At 41.9% G+C, this 17,645-nt stretch overlaps 1 protein-coding gene across 3 annotated transcripts in view; it reads left to right on the top strand.

Moving 5' to 3' along the window:
• The window catches only part of FOXN3 (forkhead box N3), a 168,553-nt gene that overhangs the window by 66,066 nt on the left and 84,842 nt on the right, over positions 1 to 17,645 (top strand). The gene's annotated exons all lie outside the window — the stretch shown is intronic.

Below are 17,645 nucleotides of genomic sequence, written 5' to 3' on the forward strand. Positions count from 1 at the left end.
ATTCTAAATGTTTTCCTGCGGTGTTGGGTATGATTCTTGGGTAAGACACTAAATGTAATCAAGCGCTGCAGTGTGGAATGTGCGAGTGCGGAAAGCCCGGGAGTGCCGGTCTGGCCTGGCCCTTTCCGTGTGTCCAGGGCACCTTTTACCGGTCTGGCCTGGCCCTTTCCGTGTGTCCAGGGCACCTTTTACCGGTCTGGCCTGGCCTTTTCAGTGTGTCCAGGGCACCTTTTACCGGCTCATGGCCCTGCTGGCATCAGCGTTCCTGAGCAGAGCCTGCAGGCTTCCTGCAATAGCCTTTGGCCGAGGAGCGCCTGAAATAAAAATGCAGATGAGCAAATGGAGAGCTCTGAAGTGCCCACTTATCCCATTTGGTGAAGGCACAATTCCCTCCCTCGATCAGAGGAGATAGGCTCATTCTTCTGGGAGAGCCGATGTTGCCTGTGCAGCCCCAGGATGTCCACCAGGTTGAGCTTGACCAGCTCTTGGTGGTGGATGGGCATCCCTTAGGATTAGCCCGGATTTTCTCCTTTGCTTCAGTGAAACAGACATGGGATGATGTTTTTCTGTTAATTTTGCGGGTTTTTTGATCTGGCATTCATTTACGACCAGTGTTAGCAAAGAGACATGATCTATGGCTGCCATCCGCAAAGCAGGAAAGCAGGCGCTGAGGTTTGGCAGAGCGGCATTCTCCTCGATGCCGATAAGGGCCAGGAATGCGCTTCATGGCCCGTGCTTCACCCTCAGGACGGGGAAGGTGTGCTGAGCCAGCCGCAGCAGGGCCCGCAGCAGCGCCGGGACTGAGCGGTGGCGCTGACGGCTCTCTTGGCGGCTGAGGTGGTTCTTGTTATTTTTTCGCGTTAGTGCTGAGGCTGGCGGGAGGGAGGGCAGCGGCCGGGACGGCGGCGTGATGGTTGTGCGCCCGCTGTTGTGCCGGGGGATCGCCCCGGTGGCCGGGGATGCCCCTGGCCCCTGGATTTTATTCTGGAAACCAGGGCGTGACCAGGGGTGCGGGGTGCCGAGGCGGTGCAGTTCGGCTGTGCTGGTGCTCTGGGGGAAGCTGGGCAAACACTGTCCCTAGTACCACCTGTGGAAGTACCCCTCACTACTGTGCTCGGCAGAAGGACAGATAAATAATTTAGGTAATGGATTAAAACTGTAATTTGTGCATTTGAACTAAGCATGTTTCCTGGCCCTTGCTTTATTGTTACTGCTGCTTTTTAAGAGTATTTTAATTACGCTCATACAGATTTATTGATAAATTCTCATATTGAGTAGAAGTGTAATGCACATCTGACATAGAAACGGAGAGATTTTGATCCCTTCTAATCCCCACAAACAAAAAAATCTAGCATACACATCCAGTTGAAAGCCAGAGGATTCCCATTTTTTTATGGGTGAAGTGACTGTTGACTCAATGGGCTGGGTTTGCCAGAACCACTGTGTAATTTGGTGGCAGATCTTGGCAGCAGCACAACGACATGGGCAGCTCTTCTAGGCTAGGCTGAAGGAAGCAATGCAGCAGCACTGCTGTGGGCAGTCCTTACAGGGATGAACCCTTAGAGACACCCTGTCTGGGTGTCAGGGAGCGCACATGAGCACAGCTACACTGTGTCCTGCACAGCTGTGAGCCCGCTGCTGCTCCCCTGTCCTCATCCTGCACAACCCTGTGCCCACTGCTGCTTCCCTGTCCTCATCCTGCACAACCCTGTGCCCGCTGCTGCTTCCCTGTCCTCATCCTGCAGAGCCCTGTGCCCACTGCTGCTTCCCTGTCCTCATCCTGCACAACCCTGTGCCCACTGCTGCTTCCCTGTCCTCATTCTGTACAGCCCTGTGCTCACTGCAGCTCCCCTGTCCTCATCCTGCAGAGCCCTGTGCTCACTGCTCCCCTGTCCTCATCCTGCACAGCCCTGTGCTCACTGCTCCCGTCCTCATCCTGCAGAGCCCTGTGCCTGTTGCTTCCCTGTCCTCATCCTGCACAGCCCTGTGCTCACTGCAGCTCCCCTGTCCTCATCCTGCACAGCCCTGTGCCTGTTGCTTCCCTGTCTTCATCCTCCAGAGCCCTGTGCCCACTGCTCCCGTCCTCATCCTGCACAGCCCTGTGCCCGCTGCTGCTCCATGCTTGCTGTGTGTGGCAAAGGATGCCTGCAGAGTCACAGACCTTGGGCAGAGGTTGTGCTGGTCTCTTCCAGTGGGGTGTGTGTCCAGAATCTCACAGCCTGTTTCCATGAGTGGGAGAAGAGAGGACTACTGGCAGGTGCCAGACAGTGTGGGATTTCAGAAGCAGGTTTCAATCACTACCTGCTTTCACCACTGCCCAGTGTAGCTGAGCAAGGGAGAAGGGAGGAGTCTAGTGAATCACTCTAGTGGGTCTAGTGAAACACTGACAAGCGAGTCCCAAAACTGAAAGGGAAGGTTTTTCTCCTTGGAGCCCATGGGATGTCTGAGCTGCTGCTACACTGCTTGTGCTGCCAAGTGCTTTGGAGTCTTCCTTGTAATGACTGCATCATAAAACAAAGAGCTTGTGTGGTTGAAGGAGCAAATGCCTTGCAAATACAGCAAAGGCCAGGTTTTATATGAAGAAATTGAGGTCTCACTGTTACTTTTACTTGGCTGTCTTTCAGCATTTCCACTGTTAAATGAAACTTAATATCCCCATAGTATTCTAAAATATTTATTCATTCTGCTGCTAATGACTGGTGAAACGTCAACATGAAGCTGGTCTAGCCTATCAGTGACTTTTGAATTAATTCTGGATTGGCAGTTACATGGTAATTTTCTGAATAAATTTCCAATATATTCTCAACGAGTTGAATATTCCCTGTGCATTTGGAAAAAAACAGTAATCCCTTGTGTAAGTGACTGCTTTCTCATGTGTACAAAGACTTCAGTAGGGGTAGAAAATGTAAATCCACTCCACCATAGTCAGATCTCCAGAGCAATACATCGTCATAGTAACAAATTCCAAGGGGAAATTTTCTGATGGTGAAGACAGTACATCTAGAAAAAAATCCTTGGGTGGCAGAGGTTTTGCTGTCTGTCCATCTTGTGTAATGGAAGTCCACAACTAAGAGAAGCTATGTCACTTAATATTAATTAAATATATCTGGAACCAGATTATTTGCCAATATTATCCCTGCCTCTAGGAACAAGGGTCAGTTGGTGAAATTCCACAAGGACAAATTGACCTATTCCTTGTCTTTATCAGATATTTTAAAAGAATAAAGATGCACAAGTGAATCACATGCTTTGTTTAGTATCTGCATAAGCAGCTTAGGGTAGAATTGACCACAGAGTGGAGGAATGTATTGTAAAAATATCCCAAGCATGATGATTACTGAATACACAAATTCCCCTTTACCTGAACAGAGTTAAATGAATTGCATCAGACAATTCAGTTTCATGACTTCAGTAGAGCATCCTGCATAAATGTGACAGAGGTGGAGCTTTTATGAAGGAGTTTCATGATATGAACCCATACATTTGGATGGCTGAGTGAGTGTTATACCAGTATCATTTGAGATAAAAATGACTCAAGCCATGACATTTGGACTACACTGGGTTCCATGTATAGGAGACATTTTGGGGGAAAGGCAACCTTGCTGTGTTTGTACATAAGAAGGAACTTCAGACTGCAGTTGTCTGAATTGCTGCTTCAATTCAGGGCAAAGATTACCTGTAAGCTATTAGAAGAGAAGTAGTGGAATATCACAAGGTGAATTATTTAATTTTAATTGGCTTGAATGTATGTTCTTAAAAAACAATACTCACAACAAACAAAACCCCTTGGGTTTTTATCTGGTTCTTCTAATTGAAGCATGTGTCATAAAGCATGTCATTTATGATGAATTTCAAGAGCAAACTAACACTGATACACATCATTACAAAGGAAGAGCTCTCCTTGGTGTCGAAAAATAGGTGTGTTAGACTCATGTGTTTCTTCTTAAATTTTACAATAATTTTGGCAATAGCAACTTTGAAATATATTTATAGATAAACACTTGGTCAGGTAAAAGTACAAGGCATGAGCTCCTTAAACATTCATCACTTCTCCGTTGTCTTGTCTTTTGATATCTCTTTCTGATAAAAATACTCTTTATCCCAAGGTTGAGATTAGAAAAAGGGACTTAATGATTATGAACCCTTGTCTAACTTCTGAAATTTATTTGTAGAGGCACAAAGAAAGATTTGTGAAACCTGGTGGCTAAAGCTTTGTTCCTGAAAATCCGAGTTTTACAAATCACTGTGAGAAAGTAATGGCCATCACCCTGAGTTCTGTGGTAAATGGCAGGAGAGGTGATCTGGGCGTGCTTTCATTTGCATTTGTCTATTTTCAGCCTGAAAGCACACAGTTTTATCACTGAGTCCTGCCCTTCTGCTCCCATCTCACCAGTCAGAGCCCTCATAGTGCAGCCCTGCAGTGGGAGCTCCCGGGCAGTGCAGCCCTGTGGTGGGAGAAGTGCAGCTCTGCTGGAGGAACAACTTCAAATATTTACAGGTTTTGACTTTTGACTTTACTGTCACAGCTTCCACATTTTGCAGTTGTTTATTGAAGCTACATCAAAGTTGCAGGTTATCATATTAGACAAATTATAAGCACCCTTCCTATCTGTACACTTCATACATTGAGATCAGATGTGATCTGTGACCATTTGGGGAAGCTGGTGAAACAACCTTTTCCTGTTCACTAAAAGACTTTGCAGGGTATATCTTGTAGAAAAGACATGATTTGGTAGTCTTTTGCAGTCTGGAAAGGTGGATTTAATTCTGTGTTAGTGGTTTTGCTTTTGATAGGAAATGAAGCTGATCATAGGGAAGTCTAATATTAATTTCTGTGCATGTTACAACCACTTTATTAAGAATAGTCTAACTATTTTACTTCCTATGAGAGTCAGAATGAGTTTTCTTCTCTTGGTGTGCTGTTAAGGTGGAGTCTTCAGGGAATTTTTGTTTTGCTGTTTTCATAGTTTTGTAGTTTGTGAGATCACAGAGAATAAAAGTTCTTCTAAAGTGTGCCCTCTGCCACCATCACATGCCTTAATTTGAAGACCATCTATACTTTGGGATTATGTTGCTTTATTTCTGTTTTCTGGCAAGTTAGATAATATCAGTTTAGTTTGGTGTCAGGTATGAACAGCAAAGAGAACTTCTGCTTGACTGAATGCACTGATAAATGCATAAATATTTGAGGATTTCTCAATCCAGGACTTGGTTTCTAACATATTCTTATCAAGTCTCTAACCATTAGACTTCTATGATCCCACTGAACACAGTTTCAGGAAACAAAACAGATCAACTCTTCTTACCTTTTAAAAGGCCTCCTCTCCTCTCTTCTCTTTCCTCTCTCCCCTCCCCTCGCCCCTCCCCTCCCCCCTCCCCTCCCCTCCCGAAGGATGTGTAGGGAGGAAAGATAAATTCAGAAAAGTGACCACAGATCCCGGACAGAAAAAGAGGAGCAGAAAGTCTGAATCTCATCTCTCTAACATAATCGTTTCACGCAGGAATGGCTGGTAGAAATACAAATGACCCTCTAATCACATCTTCATTCCTCTCAAAATTAGTCACATGCTTCTGAGCCTTCTCAACTGAAATGTTTCCAATTCTTTCTCATTCATACCTCCAGAAAGAAGAAATATGATTTTTTCCATTTGCCAAATACATGAAGATTTGGTTGAGTCTTTGTTTTGTTTGCATGTAATTTATACTTTTGGTAAAGTACTGTAAAGTAGAGTCCTTAGTCTGTCATCTTTCTCTAGATTCAGGCAAACACCAGCTCATTGCTTTATGTTATTTTTCATAGTTCCATTTGTGAACAGTCTTTCCAGTTACTTGGCTACTTAGGCTCTTTTTCCCCTCCTCTGTGCCTTCTGTGGATAAATATAGCCTTATTCCAAAGATAACTTGGAATGGTACCGTAGATATTTCCACTAAGTTCATGGGAAAAAGAAAGTGTAGGGATGTGTTTTGAAATTTTTGTTACTTTGTTTGTAAAACCCTCTGTAGACCTGGGTGTTTTCCTATGAAAGTTTTTAGAGTGGCCTCATTGACAGAGCTGTGAGTTGCTGGCTGCAGGAACTTGAAGCCTGTGGGTGCTGTGCTTCTGTTTCTCTGCAGCTCCTCACCCCTCTTCCTTGCTGCCCCTGGAGTGTGTGCTGGTGCAGGTAGGGCAGGGTTGCACAGGGCATGAGCTGTGGGGTGAAGCAGAAAGCAGAGTGTGTGAGGGACATCTCACCTTAGGATCTGTCCAGTAGGATCTCACCAGTAGGATCTGTCATCCTTGATCCCATTAACAGCCCTTGTGTCACTGTGACAGCTGCAGCCATTGTGTGGATGGGGGAGCCTGTGCAGTGTTCAGGAACAGTTCACTGAAGTTTTAGTAGTTGAAAATTCAGACTCAGGAAGGAGTGTTAGTGCAATGAACACTGGTCACCATGAGCATCACGTTTGTTATCATATAATATTACAGCCATGTAAATCATCTGACTTCTGAATTTGAAAACTGACTTGTGAAGCTTGGGAAGCCACAAATAGTATCAGTGTGTCACGTCTTGCTGCTCTTGGATTATGAAAAGGTTTTTTTGTATTTCCATAACTCAAGTTAAATTTTTAAATTTAGTTTTAATCATGCTCTTGTGTTTTCTTTTAGATTTTCTTCACTTCTCTATTAGTTATTGGACTTTGGTGCTTGTATAAAGAAAAATTGACAAGGAAAGTCACACTGTTTGTAGTTCTGTTGTAAGAGTGATGCTTGTAGAACAATTCTTAATGTTATGCTAATAGCGATGGACTACTAGTAAAAAATATTAAGATAACTTGAATCTTTCAAACAATGGGTAAGGGATGGCTTTATGTGTAATGGTTATGATTTTAAGGCATTCTACAATTTAACTCTCTATTGTTTATTTAATAATTGTTTAAACTCAAAGTTAAGGGGCATTGATTATTTCCAAGAATTGCAGCTCTGTCTTAAACAAAAGCCTGTGTGGATCTTTCATCATTTCATCTAGCATTTTAATATATTTTAGGGAGTAGAGAACATGTCTAAAATGTGAGGCAGGTGTTGTAGTTTATGCAAAACTCTGAATATTTGTGTAACCAATTTGTTCCATATGCAATCTTTCTTTGATAATATCAGTTTTGCACATGGGTTCAAGGGCCCTGGCAGACTTGGAATAGTCCACTTGAGTCCAAGAGCTGTAAGAACTGGTTGCAGGTGACCCATCTTCTCCCTAGGTCATAACAGAAGGTGACAGATGTACTGAAAATCCTGGTTGTCCATAGAGAAATGTCCCAGGAGGTGAGCTTGGCCAGTGAGAACCATTTCCTCTTTTCTCTGCATGGTGTTAGTGGGAAGCAGAGCATAAGAGGGACACATTTCATTGGTGCTCACAGTATGACTGTGGAGAATGTTAACAAGGTGGTGTCCAGGTGTTCGAGGTGGCCCATCAGGCCTTGCGTTAGCCAGCAGAGGTACAAAACTGAGCTGCATGGTGCACCATCAACTTGGGCTCTGGGCCAGCTGGGAAGACCTTTAACTTCAGGGGAAGGTAGACTTACATTTGGACCTTGCAGACCATCTGGTCCTTGTCCTGAACAAAATTCTCTGATTCCCTCATCTCCCATTTATAAGGGTCGCCCATGTGCTAAGCCAGGCTTGCTCCAATAGTGTTTCCAGTTGTCTTACACATACGGTTAAAAGAAAGTGCAGTTTCATTTCATACCTGTGTTGGGTGTATCCATTATCCCTGCCTGTGTATTAGACACAGTATTTCTCAAAGTATCAATCAGTCTTTCTGTGAATTACTTCTTTTAATGCACACATGTCCTATTTCTTCGGTATCTATATGGGTGTTTTTAGATAAAAAGCTCAAAACACATTTTAGTGGGTTAGTTCTTTAGAATCTTTATTGACCAATTCACTTTTTCTGGGATGTCTGTTGTATGCATATGTGTATATACAGGGTGCTGTATGGTGGTGGTGTAGTATCTCTGTATCATTTGATATCCTTTCTGGAGAAGACAGGTTTATTAATTTGTTTAAAGAAAGTACATTTTGTCATAATTTCTTTTGTTATAGTATTGTTATAGTATTTGAATGATTGAATCATAATTTTGGTCATCATCAGATATGACTTAACTTCTGATGTCAGAAAGCCTCAGCTCAAGACTGGAGTTGTCTCATGCAGGTTGTGATTGCTGACCATGTTTTTTCTGGCTTTTATAACTCTTATCACCTGGATTCCTGTTGTGTATCCAGTTTTCAGTGTGTTTGAATCTGTCCTCTGTATGATCATAAGTAAAAGTGATGCTCCTGCTATTTTGATGTAACTGGCTTTTGTAGGAATAAAACTTGTAGGTTTTGCTAGAGTTTTGTTTCTCAGGAGCCTCCAGGGTTCAGATGAGTAAAACCAGAAAGGGCTTAAATGGTATTAAATGGCCTTTTTCTGAACTTTTGGAACAAAAAGCATAGAGTCTTTCTCAATGCACAAACTTCTTTACACTTGGGTTTTGAATTTTGTCTTGGAAAAATCAAGCTGCTTGTTTCGTCAGAATAAAGTACTTATATAAAGACTGGTTTTTGGAGGTGTTGGAGGGTCCTTGGCAGAGAAATTTCTATTCTCCTCAAAGTTCTCTGTGCCAGGGAACTGAGATTGTTTTCCTCACGACCTCATTGTCCTGGAGTAAAAGAATGGAGGGTGAGAGGTATGTCTCTTTGTCTGTCCAGTGTGTCCATTGCTACAGTGACTTGATGAAATGGTTGTTCCTCTTTCCCCTTGCTAAACAGAAGTACTCAGCACTTGCACTTCTTGTTCTTTTTCAGTAAAGCTCTGATGAAACTCTGGAGGTTATATTTGATTTTCTGTAATGTGTTTTTTCACAGATGTTTTGACTTTATTATGGAAACCCCATAGTTCTGTCAGGCAGTTTTGTTACAGCAATAAACAAGTGAGAACTCAGGGGCCATGTTTTAGATAGATTCCAAGAAATTGAATTCCACAGGTTTTTTTTGTTGCCTTTCTTTCCATTCCAGGTGTCCCTGAGACCAGTCTGTAGGTGTGTGGTACTCATTGGTGGTATTTGTGCTATTTCTGAATTGTGAACCTGCTTGTAAAATGCAGCATTTTCCTCTTTGGCTCTTGAGGGTTTTTTTGGTTGTTGTTGTTTGTTTTTTTGTTTGTGTGTTTGTTTTGCTACTGGTTGAAAGAGTGGGGATTGGAGGCTTAGGGGCAGGCTGTAAATTACTTAGTGGAACCTTAGTGGCTATCACAGGAGAATGTTGAGGCTAATGATTAAGTGATAATCCCACAAAAAGCGGAATTTTGTTTAATTACTATGTCCACAGCTAATACAAATGCATCTGGAAGAAGATTCTAGTTCTTGTGGGATTTTTACATTTAAATCAATCCCTCCAGTACTTCAAGCCCATATGGATGGTAGAAGCAAGCACAAATTTACTGTGCTATGTTATGTTGCTCTTCCACTTTCTGTGAAAAATTCATCTTTGGCATTAGGTCATATTAATGGACTAAACAGGCTGTGGGTTTCATACAGTTTGGTGGGTTTTGTGTTGTTCTCCTTTTGATAAGATTCCCCGTTTTGTCTGAGGCTTTTTTCCCTATGACTGCATATGGTTTTAGTAATAAATGTGCAGATCTCTGGGGTTTCAGTGCACAGATATGTGTATATACTGCAGTGTACATTTTATGTCAAAAGACAGCCTGGCTGCCAGGGAAGCTGTTCTATCTTGCACTTAAAACAAAAATGTACTGGTTTAGGGCAGGTGACCTATTTTCATTACAAAAGAGCAAATACTCAGAGAGCAGTGATGGGAGAATTGTTTGAGACAGCTGGTCTGAAGAGGGTTTGTGCCAGCGGTGTGACTGGCAAACATGTTAGGGAAGTTCGTGTTGTTGATGAATAACTTGGGGATACCAGAAGAGGAGCGTGGGTAGGGCTGCAGCCCAGCTCTCTGTGGGGTGAAGTTGTCTGGATTGTCACATACACCTGTGTATCTGTGTACAGGGGAGCATGGTTTCCACCTCCATGCATTCAGATCCTTTATTCCTTTGTGAAAGGCAAATGGCTGAAGAGGTTGGCCAGCTCAGATGTGAGTGTGGATCAGAGCTTTATAAAAGATCTTTCCTTTCTTTACATCCTTACTCATTCCTGCTTTGTTGACAGTCCCCTCCTGTTAATTGCCAGTACGCACTCTGCCAGTTCATATGAACGGTGCAGTTATGTATGGTAATTTTTTATTGCTCTGCTCTTAAAGCATCCAAGACAGCCAGTGGGTCTTGCTAATACAATTGTAAATTTATTTCTTTCCTGGCTGGCTGCAGCATGCGTGCACTTGTTCAATTTTTCTTTCATTAGCTTGTATGACATATTTTTGGTATTAGAATCAGGACTACATGGACTTTATTTGTAAAAGTGGAATATCTGTAATTTATTATTTTGCTCACTTTTAAAGGTAGTAGTCAGTGTCCAATTTTATTCAGCTAGTGGGGTCTTGCATTTGTTTCTTATGGCCCCTTATACCTGACTGCTGTTGTCATTTCTCTGTGCTGCAGTTTTTAACCTCACTGATGGGTTCTCTGTGTTGTCTGCCTGGGTGGTATAAATATTGCAGAGCTCTACGCCTCTCACTGCTTTTTTTTCTGTAACTATTTTTATCACAATTCCATTATATATGCTTCCAAAAGAAATTCTGTTGAAACAGTGGTTACAGGCTTGGTGGAGACTTTCCTAAGGTTAGTTTGAAAAGCTAAAGATGCTTAGAACAGACTCTCTTTTTGGCACTTCCACTTAGTTTAGAAGTGTGTAGAATTCTGTCAGGTTTATTCTGTTGTGATGGTGGTGAGGGTGGTGTTTTTTAAGACAGAATATATGGAATTTGGAAAAATGAATTGCATAGTAATGCGGATACAGAAGGTTGTGTTATTAAAAATGCAACAGTGCTTTCAAATGTCCATGGAGCATTGGGAATTCATAACTGATGGAAGTGCAGGATGCAGGTCCAGTAAAAGTATATGAAAGAGAAATGTAAATTTAGCAAATTTGACATCATTTGGGTTTCATTAATTTTTATGTTTAATCTGGAAAAGCAGTTGGAGAAAAAAATACAAACAAAAAGGAATTGGGTTACTTTTAATTATGTAACTTTCCTGAAAAGGTGCTTTTTTTTCAGGCAGCTGTCTGATCAATGGCAAAATTCATAACAGCTCCCCACATATTTAATATCTCTATTAATTGGAGTTCCTTCTCTCTATAAAAAATTGTTCTCTCTTTAGCTGTTTTGCATATGAAAGATGAAGAAGACCATTTTTCTCATGAGATTAAAAAAATAAAGAAAACAATTAATTAGAATGAAATAATTTTCTAAACTTAAGGGAATTAATAACAAACAAAGCTTCTGGAGTAGTTAGCTTTTATTTTGCAACTTGCAAGTATAATATAATGTAAAAAGAAATCTTTATACAAACACATTGATTCCATGATAGTTTAAGAGCCACAGTTAGCTATATTGCTAAAGCAGTGTAGATATTTTGATTATTAAGTACATTTTGCTGCTTTTGACTTCGTGTGTAGAAGTAGACTTGGTCAGATTTGGGGGAAGAAAGAAACTGGAAATTTCTTCTGGAAGTGTTAGAGCTGGTCTTCTTCTGTCACCCTGGAGATATGACTATCAAAACTCTGAAAATAGGACAGTTTGTATTGATGAGCCCTGTATTTTGTAATTGCATGGAACAAGAGCTTTAGGAGTTTGGTTTGTGTTGAGTTTTGAAGACCCTTGGAGCAGTATCACCTGGTTGTTCAGTAGAGGGTTGCTATTGGGCTTTTGGAGGTTTGTTGGGGGATTTTTCATGTGTTTTCTTGTTTTTTATTTGCAAAGTCATTTTAAGATACTTTTGCTGCCCTTGTAGAATAGCAAACTGTCCGCTTAGTTGTGCTGTTCAAGACACTTGTGTAGTTGTGCTGTCTGATCCTGGTAATCTGTTGTGGGGTTTTTTTGAGATATTGGGGCTTGTCAAGGACAAGGGCTTTCTTAAAGCATTCCTACCGGTGAAAACCCATCACTGAGCCATAATCTTACTGAGATGGCACAGTGCTGTGCTAGTAAATTTATGGTATGCTTGGGTCCCAGAGGAGATTCTCTCCAGAAGAGCAAGGAGGCGTCATTATGCTTAGTATTGACTGTTACAGTCTGGTGGGTGTTTGCTACAAACCTGCCTTAAAGGTTTCTTGACTTTCAAACCTGATTTTTCAAGTCACTTCAATGCTATAGGAAAGTCTTCCAATACCGGGAAAAAATGCTTTACCTCAGCTTCATGATTCCTCGGAGTTCACAAGCTTGGTGAAAAAGGGTCATTTACAAGGCCCAGCTTGGCATTCTGCTGCATCTTTCAGCCTGGTGCTCTAATGCAGCAGCAGTGCAGCAGCCTGGGCTGGCACAGGCATTTGGAGTGCTTTGAAGCAGGCAAACACTACGCAGGTATGACTCTGACCTGAGGAGAGGGGAGTGGCAACAGGAGCTGGTCTTCACTTGCTATCTTCTGATTACCAGGTTTCAAACTGCAGTGTAGAAAAGGGAGGTTGCTTTGATGCCATAAATAAGTTAATAATATCTCTCTGTAGACACAATTGCTTGATTTTCATGGGGATGTCTCTCTGCTGCTGTTGTGTTGCTGCTGTGAACACATTTTGACAGTAGAATGGAAAACTTCCCATTTTAATAGCATATGAGAAGGAGCCAAGTACACAGAGCCTGGATTATCTTCCCCTGGTCATTGACCAGGTGGAAATAATGAACTTACTAGACTGAATTAGTTCCTTAAAGGAGATTGTCTGAAATCCATCTGGTAGAGTGCTGAAAAGCAGACTCAATAAAATTCTAGAAAATTGCCTGTAGGAAAGAGTTTTCTGCTGGCAGGAAGCTGAATTGGATGACCTGAGGAGAGCCCTTAGTCTGAAATTTGTCACATGAAGGCAAACAGAAATAAGTGATGGATCCCGAGCACATTTGCAAACTGCATTTTCAAGACATGGAAAATTTAAATGCCTTTATTCCAGCTGATCTATAATATGAATTCCTCAGCAAAGTGTTGCATTGTGGATGGCTTTAGTGTGGTGGAGAATCTAGCATTCCAAGGATGGTAGTATGTGCAGAATTTACTTACTACCTATCTTAACTGAGCCACTGAGACACCGCCTGACCTCAAGCTATGTGCAAATGAAGAAAAATCATCAGTAAGTTTAGGTCTGTGTTCATACTTGCTATCAATTTCTATGACAGGAGATAAATGCTGTGTCCTTACTGTGTAAAAGTTCTATACCTACGCCATTCCAGAAGGTTCTTGCAGTGACAGACTGCTTTCTTCTCCAGTGGTAGTGAGATGCTGGCTGAGCATTCCTTTCTATGCACGTGTATTTGTTGCTGTCTCTTTGCAGTAATGGTAGATTCCCTAAATCTAGTGAGACTCAAGTGTCTTGTGTGTTGACTTCTGCAGGAGTCTCAACATCTGACAGCTTGTCTCTCACTGATGCTCCACAAGAAGTGTTTATCTTTCAGGAGAGTGAAGCAGGTTGTGTGTTATTTTCCTTTTTTGATGCTAATCTGTTCTTCATGACATACCTCCTCATAGATGTCTGAAGACAGTAGTGAACAGAGTGTGGATTTAGTCCCAGTGGTGGTTAAACTGCAGAGCACTGCTGGGGGCACGATGGAAGCAGTGTGTATCTCAGATGGAGTTTCTTGTGTTGACCTTCAGCTTCAGGATGGTAAAATGCACTATACAATATCAAAATGTCAAATCTTAAGACTTGGTGATGTAAAAACCAAAGAAAGCTTCTGAAGCTTTGAAAACTTCAGAAGCTTTTGGCTTATCTTGCCTGAATCAAAACTCAAGGTTAGCCTTAGGTTTGCTGGAAATGAGCGTCCAGCGCAAACAGCTTTTTTATGGTTTTGTTTTAATGTACTTCCTAGATTGAAGTTTCCAAATACAGAAAAACTAATTTTGCTTCCAAGTCTGTTGCAAGTCTGAGAAAATTTCAGAAAATGGAAAACGGTCAACAGTGCTATTCCCTTGGTAAGAGAAGTAATTGTTCCTTTTTGGCACTACCTGCAAATACAGTCATGAGCTGAAAAGTAGCAGACTTTCTTAAATCTCCTCTTTACTTGTTGTTCTTCAGGGAATTGTATTCTGGAATATTTCTTAAACTCAGACTGTCCTTTCACCGCACCAACTCAGTCCCATCACGTTGATGCTTTCCTTGGCAGCTGCTGTAGGTGATGTGTGCAGGGTGCTCCTGGTTTCCCTCCTTCCTGCCCTGGGTAGCTCTGGAGGGGCTGGCACTGCCTGTGCCACCCTCTGTGCCCAGCTGGGAGGCTTGGCCCCCTGCACGCTGCCCTCCAGCCTGCACATCACCCACAAACTTGGGGAGCTTCATCAGCCACAGTGAAGCAATTCTCTGGCTCAGTGAAATTGTGCTGCTCATGCTGTGCAATTTAAAGACAAAATGCTTCCTGCTAATTATTAACAGTTAGTCTGTAGGAACAGATTCATTACAGGGGCACTGAACCCTGGCCTGCTGTCCTTTTCGGCACCTGAACAATGCGGTAGGGAGGGGACAAAATGGCAAGAGAAACTGGAGTGCTGGCACCAATTAGTCCCGAGATTAGTCCTGAAAGAGGATTGCAATTTCAAGGCCAAAAAGAGAAGGGAGTGGGTAAAAGGATTTGAAATGAGATTATAGGACCTAAAAGCGCCTTTCTTTTGTTAGGGAAATAATTCAGCAGTTTTGCTCGAGCCAGTGAGACAATCCAGTTTAGTGGCTGAAGCAAGAGATGTGTGTCCTGTTGATTTTTAAGGTTCTTTAACAAAGTTGATCCCCAGTTGTGTTTGTTACTTCTTCCTGTGAAATCCAAGTGTTTTCAACAAACAAACAAAAACATGGAGGAAAGCTATTACCTCATCAAAAGGCCTGTTGTTTTTCAGGAAGCTTATTTGTATTCTTTAAAAGGGAAGCCAAGAAAAGGAGGCAGATTGAACTCCCTCTTTTGCTTTGGGGAAACTTTTTTCCCTGGTGGTTACTATGAAACTGGCATTGAAGTCACCCTTTCACAACCCATCCTACAGATGAATTTCAGTGCCAGTTTTTGTTTGTTGGCTACTCAAAGATGCAGATCAGGCAATTCCTACTTCAATTAAAAGCACCGTCTCCGGTCAGTGCCATAGTGGTGAACATCGTTCTCTTCCTTGGAGAGGGAAGCAGGCACTAAGCCTTGCTGCCCTGTCGAAGAGAGCACAATACACACTCATGTGTAACACCAGAATGGTCTGGGACTGAGGACTGGAGCTTGCTTGGAGACAGCAGAAAGAGAGGTCTTCCCTCTTCTTCTCCCTCAGGAGAATTACAAAAGGGGGAATTACCAAAAAGAATTGCAGATTTTGTGAATTCAGGAGGAAATGTTTTGATGCAGTCTGTTCATGCAAGACTGTGTGAAATAGTGACACTTCTGCCATTCCCAAGAAGCTTTTCTCTTGAGGTGGCTTAGAGTCAACAGTTGTGTAGGGATCACATGGCTGTTATGCACTACTAGCTTTTTTCTTTCTTTACTTTTTCAGTGGAACTTAGTGTGAAATACCTATGCAGGCAGTCTTGAAACCTTTGCTTTCAGTTCACTGTGCCTGCAAGTACAGGGAAATTTCTCATCATGAAGGTGTAATGAGTTCTGCCACGTTCTTGATTTCCCTTCTGCATTTCACATAAGCCTTTGTTAAACCTACTTTCATAGGCAAGTAATAGAATCATTAAGGTTTGAAAAGACCTCTAAGTTCAGTTCTTAAAGCTGTTTTCCAGTGTGGCACTGAGAGGTTAGCAAGCATCATCTTCCCACTCAGGCTACTGTAGCCTGAATAATGGGGAACACACAGAGAATAACTTTTCCTTCAAAAGAAGGGACCCTTTATCTCTAGACAAAGCCATTAAAATAGTGCATTCTGCATATCTTTCTTTGAGCTGACTTGTCATCTTTGGACTTGTTAATATCCAAGTATCTTAGTTCCCATCAAGAGTCCTTGTTAAATGCTAAATTTTTTGTCCATTTTGTTTTTATTCCATTTTACTTCTCTCATATAACCTAGTGAATCTCACTTGCTGCTTTCTAGTCTTCACAAGTCTAGCTAGAGTCCCTCCAAGAAAAGAGGGGGAGACTTGAGAGACAAATCTGTCAGCTGAGTTTCCGCACAAGTTAATGAAGAAACACAGGTCCTTGTCCTGTCCATAGGACATGTGTGAATAGCTTTAATAAGAATTTAGTTGTGATGTTATCTCATGCTGAGATGCTAAGAGCTGTACAAATGAGCTGTAAAATTTCTGAAATAGAGTGAAGACAATAATAAAACCCAAAAACAGATTCAGCAGAGGAGCTAATGTGAAGGAGGAGATGGTTTATGAACAGGAATTGATAATGACAACAGAGTGGTAGGTCCTCTTAGGAATAGGACAGAAAAATGGTTTCAAAAGAGTTAAGAATGGAATGAGATGACAGCAATTTCTGCTTAAGGTATCCAAGGCTGCCTTACTTCAAGTCATATTTGTCTGTGATCTGAAATTCAGGTGCAGGGATTTCTAAAAAGGAGCTGTTGCTTGAGCATGTTCCAGTTGACCTGAGAATTGCAGGTGTATTGGCCACATCCAGCGCAGGCAGCTCTCTGGGTGGTTCAGCCCTGCAAATGGCTGAGCTTGCTGCTTTCTAGTTCATGAGTATTTACTATCAGCCCTTTGTGTGCTGGCTGGAAAACTTAGTGATGTTCTATACATGACATTATAAAAAGACTTTATCAATGAAACCACAATGTGAGAATTAACTGGAGTGGTTTGGCAAAGTAATTTCTTCCATTTTTCCTTCCCTGATTTGTCAGAATTTACAATTGACACATGAAGAAAATATTTCTGCTTAATTGGTTGTAGTAAACAGATTCTTTACAAATTATTGCCTCTTGAATGTTTAAAAACTTGTGTCCCATTCATTTTATGACTGATCAGTATCATTTCACTAGAATGAACCAAGCTTGCATCATCTGATGTTTGAAAAGCATAGTTTGATACTTTCTGTGATCTGCAGCTTTAGAGGGCTCAAATGCTGTCTGGGGATGTCAGGGTGTCACTGTCTCTAAACACCAGTGTACCATAAGTAATTGTTTCCTGTAATCTAGCTCACTGATTTTCTATACTTGAAATAATCCAAGGAACAGCTTTACTCCAGGGATTAATTACACAGAGAGAGAGTGCATATACATTCTTGAACATATTTTTTCTAGTTAATATTAATAAGGGTATTTTGCAACTGCGTGGCAGATACCAATTCAACTAAAAGGAGAATTACACAGTATCTGATAGGTAACCAAGCCCATCTCAGCAGCTCCTTTTGGTGCCTCCAAAGGTTGTGCTCTTCATTAGTGAAATACCTCTGGTTTTGGGGTTGCCCACCAGCTGATGGACCTCCCACAACCTCTTGGTTTGTTGAGGACTTGTGGTCTCCTCCACTGGCTGCTAAACCAGAGCTGTTCAGGGAGGGCACTGAGGATTGTTGAATTGCCATATTTGGGTTTATTCTGTCATTTTCCTGGGCTTTGTCGGGA

This window comes from Geospiza fortis, unplaced genomic scaffold (genome assembly GCF_000277835.1).
Source record: "Geospiza fortis unplaced genomic scaffold, GeoFor_1.0 scaffold54, whole genome shotgun sequence".
NCBI classification, from domain to species: Eukaryota; Metazoa; Chordata; class Aves; order Passeriformes; family Thraupidae; genus Geospiza; species Geospiza fortis.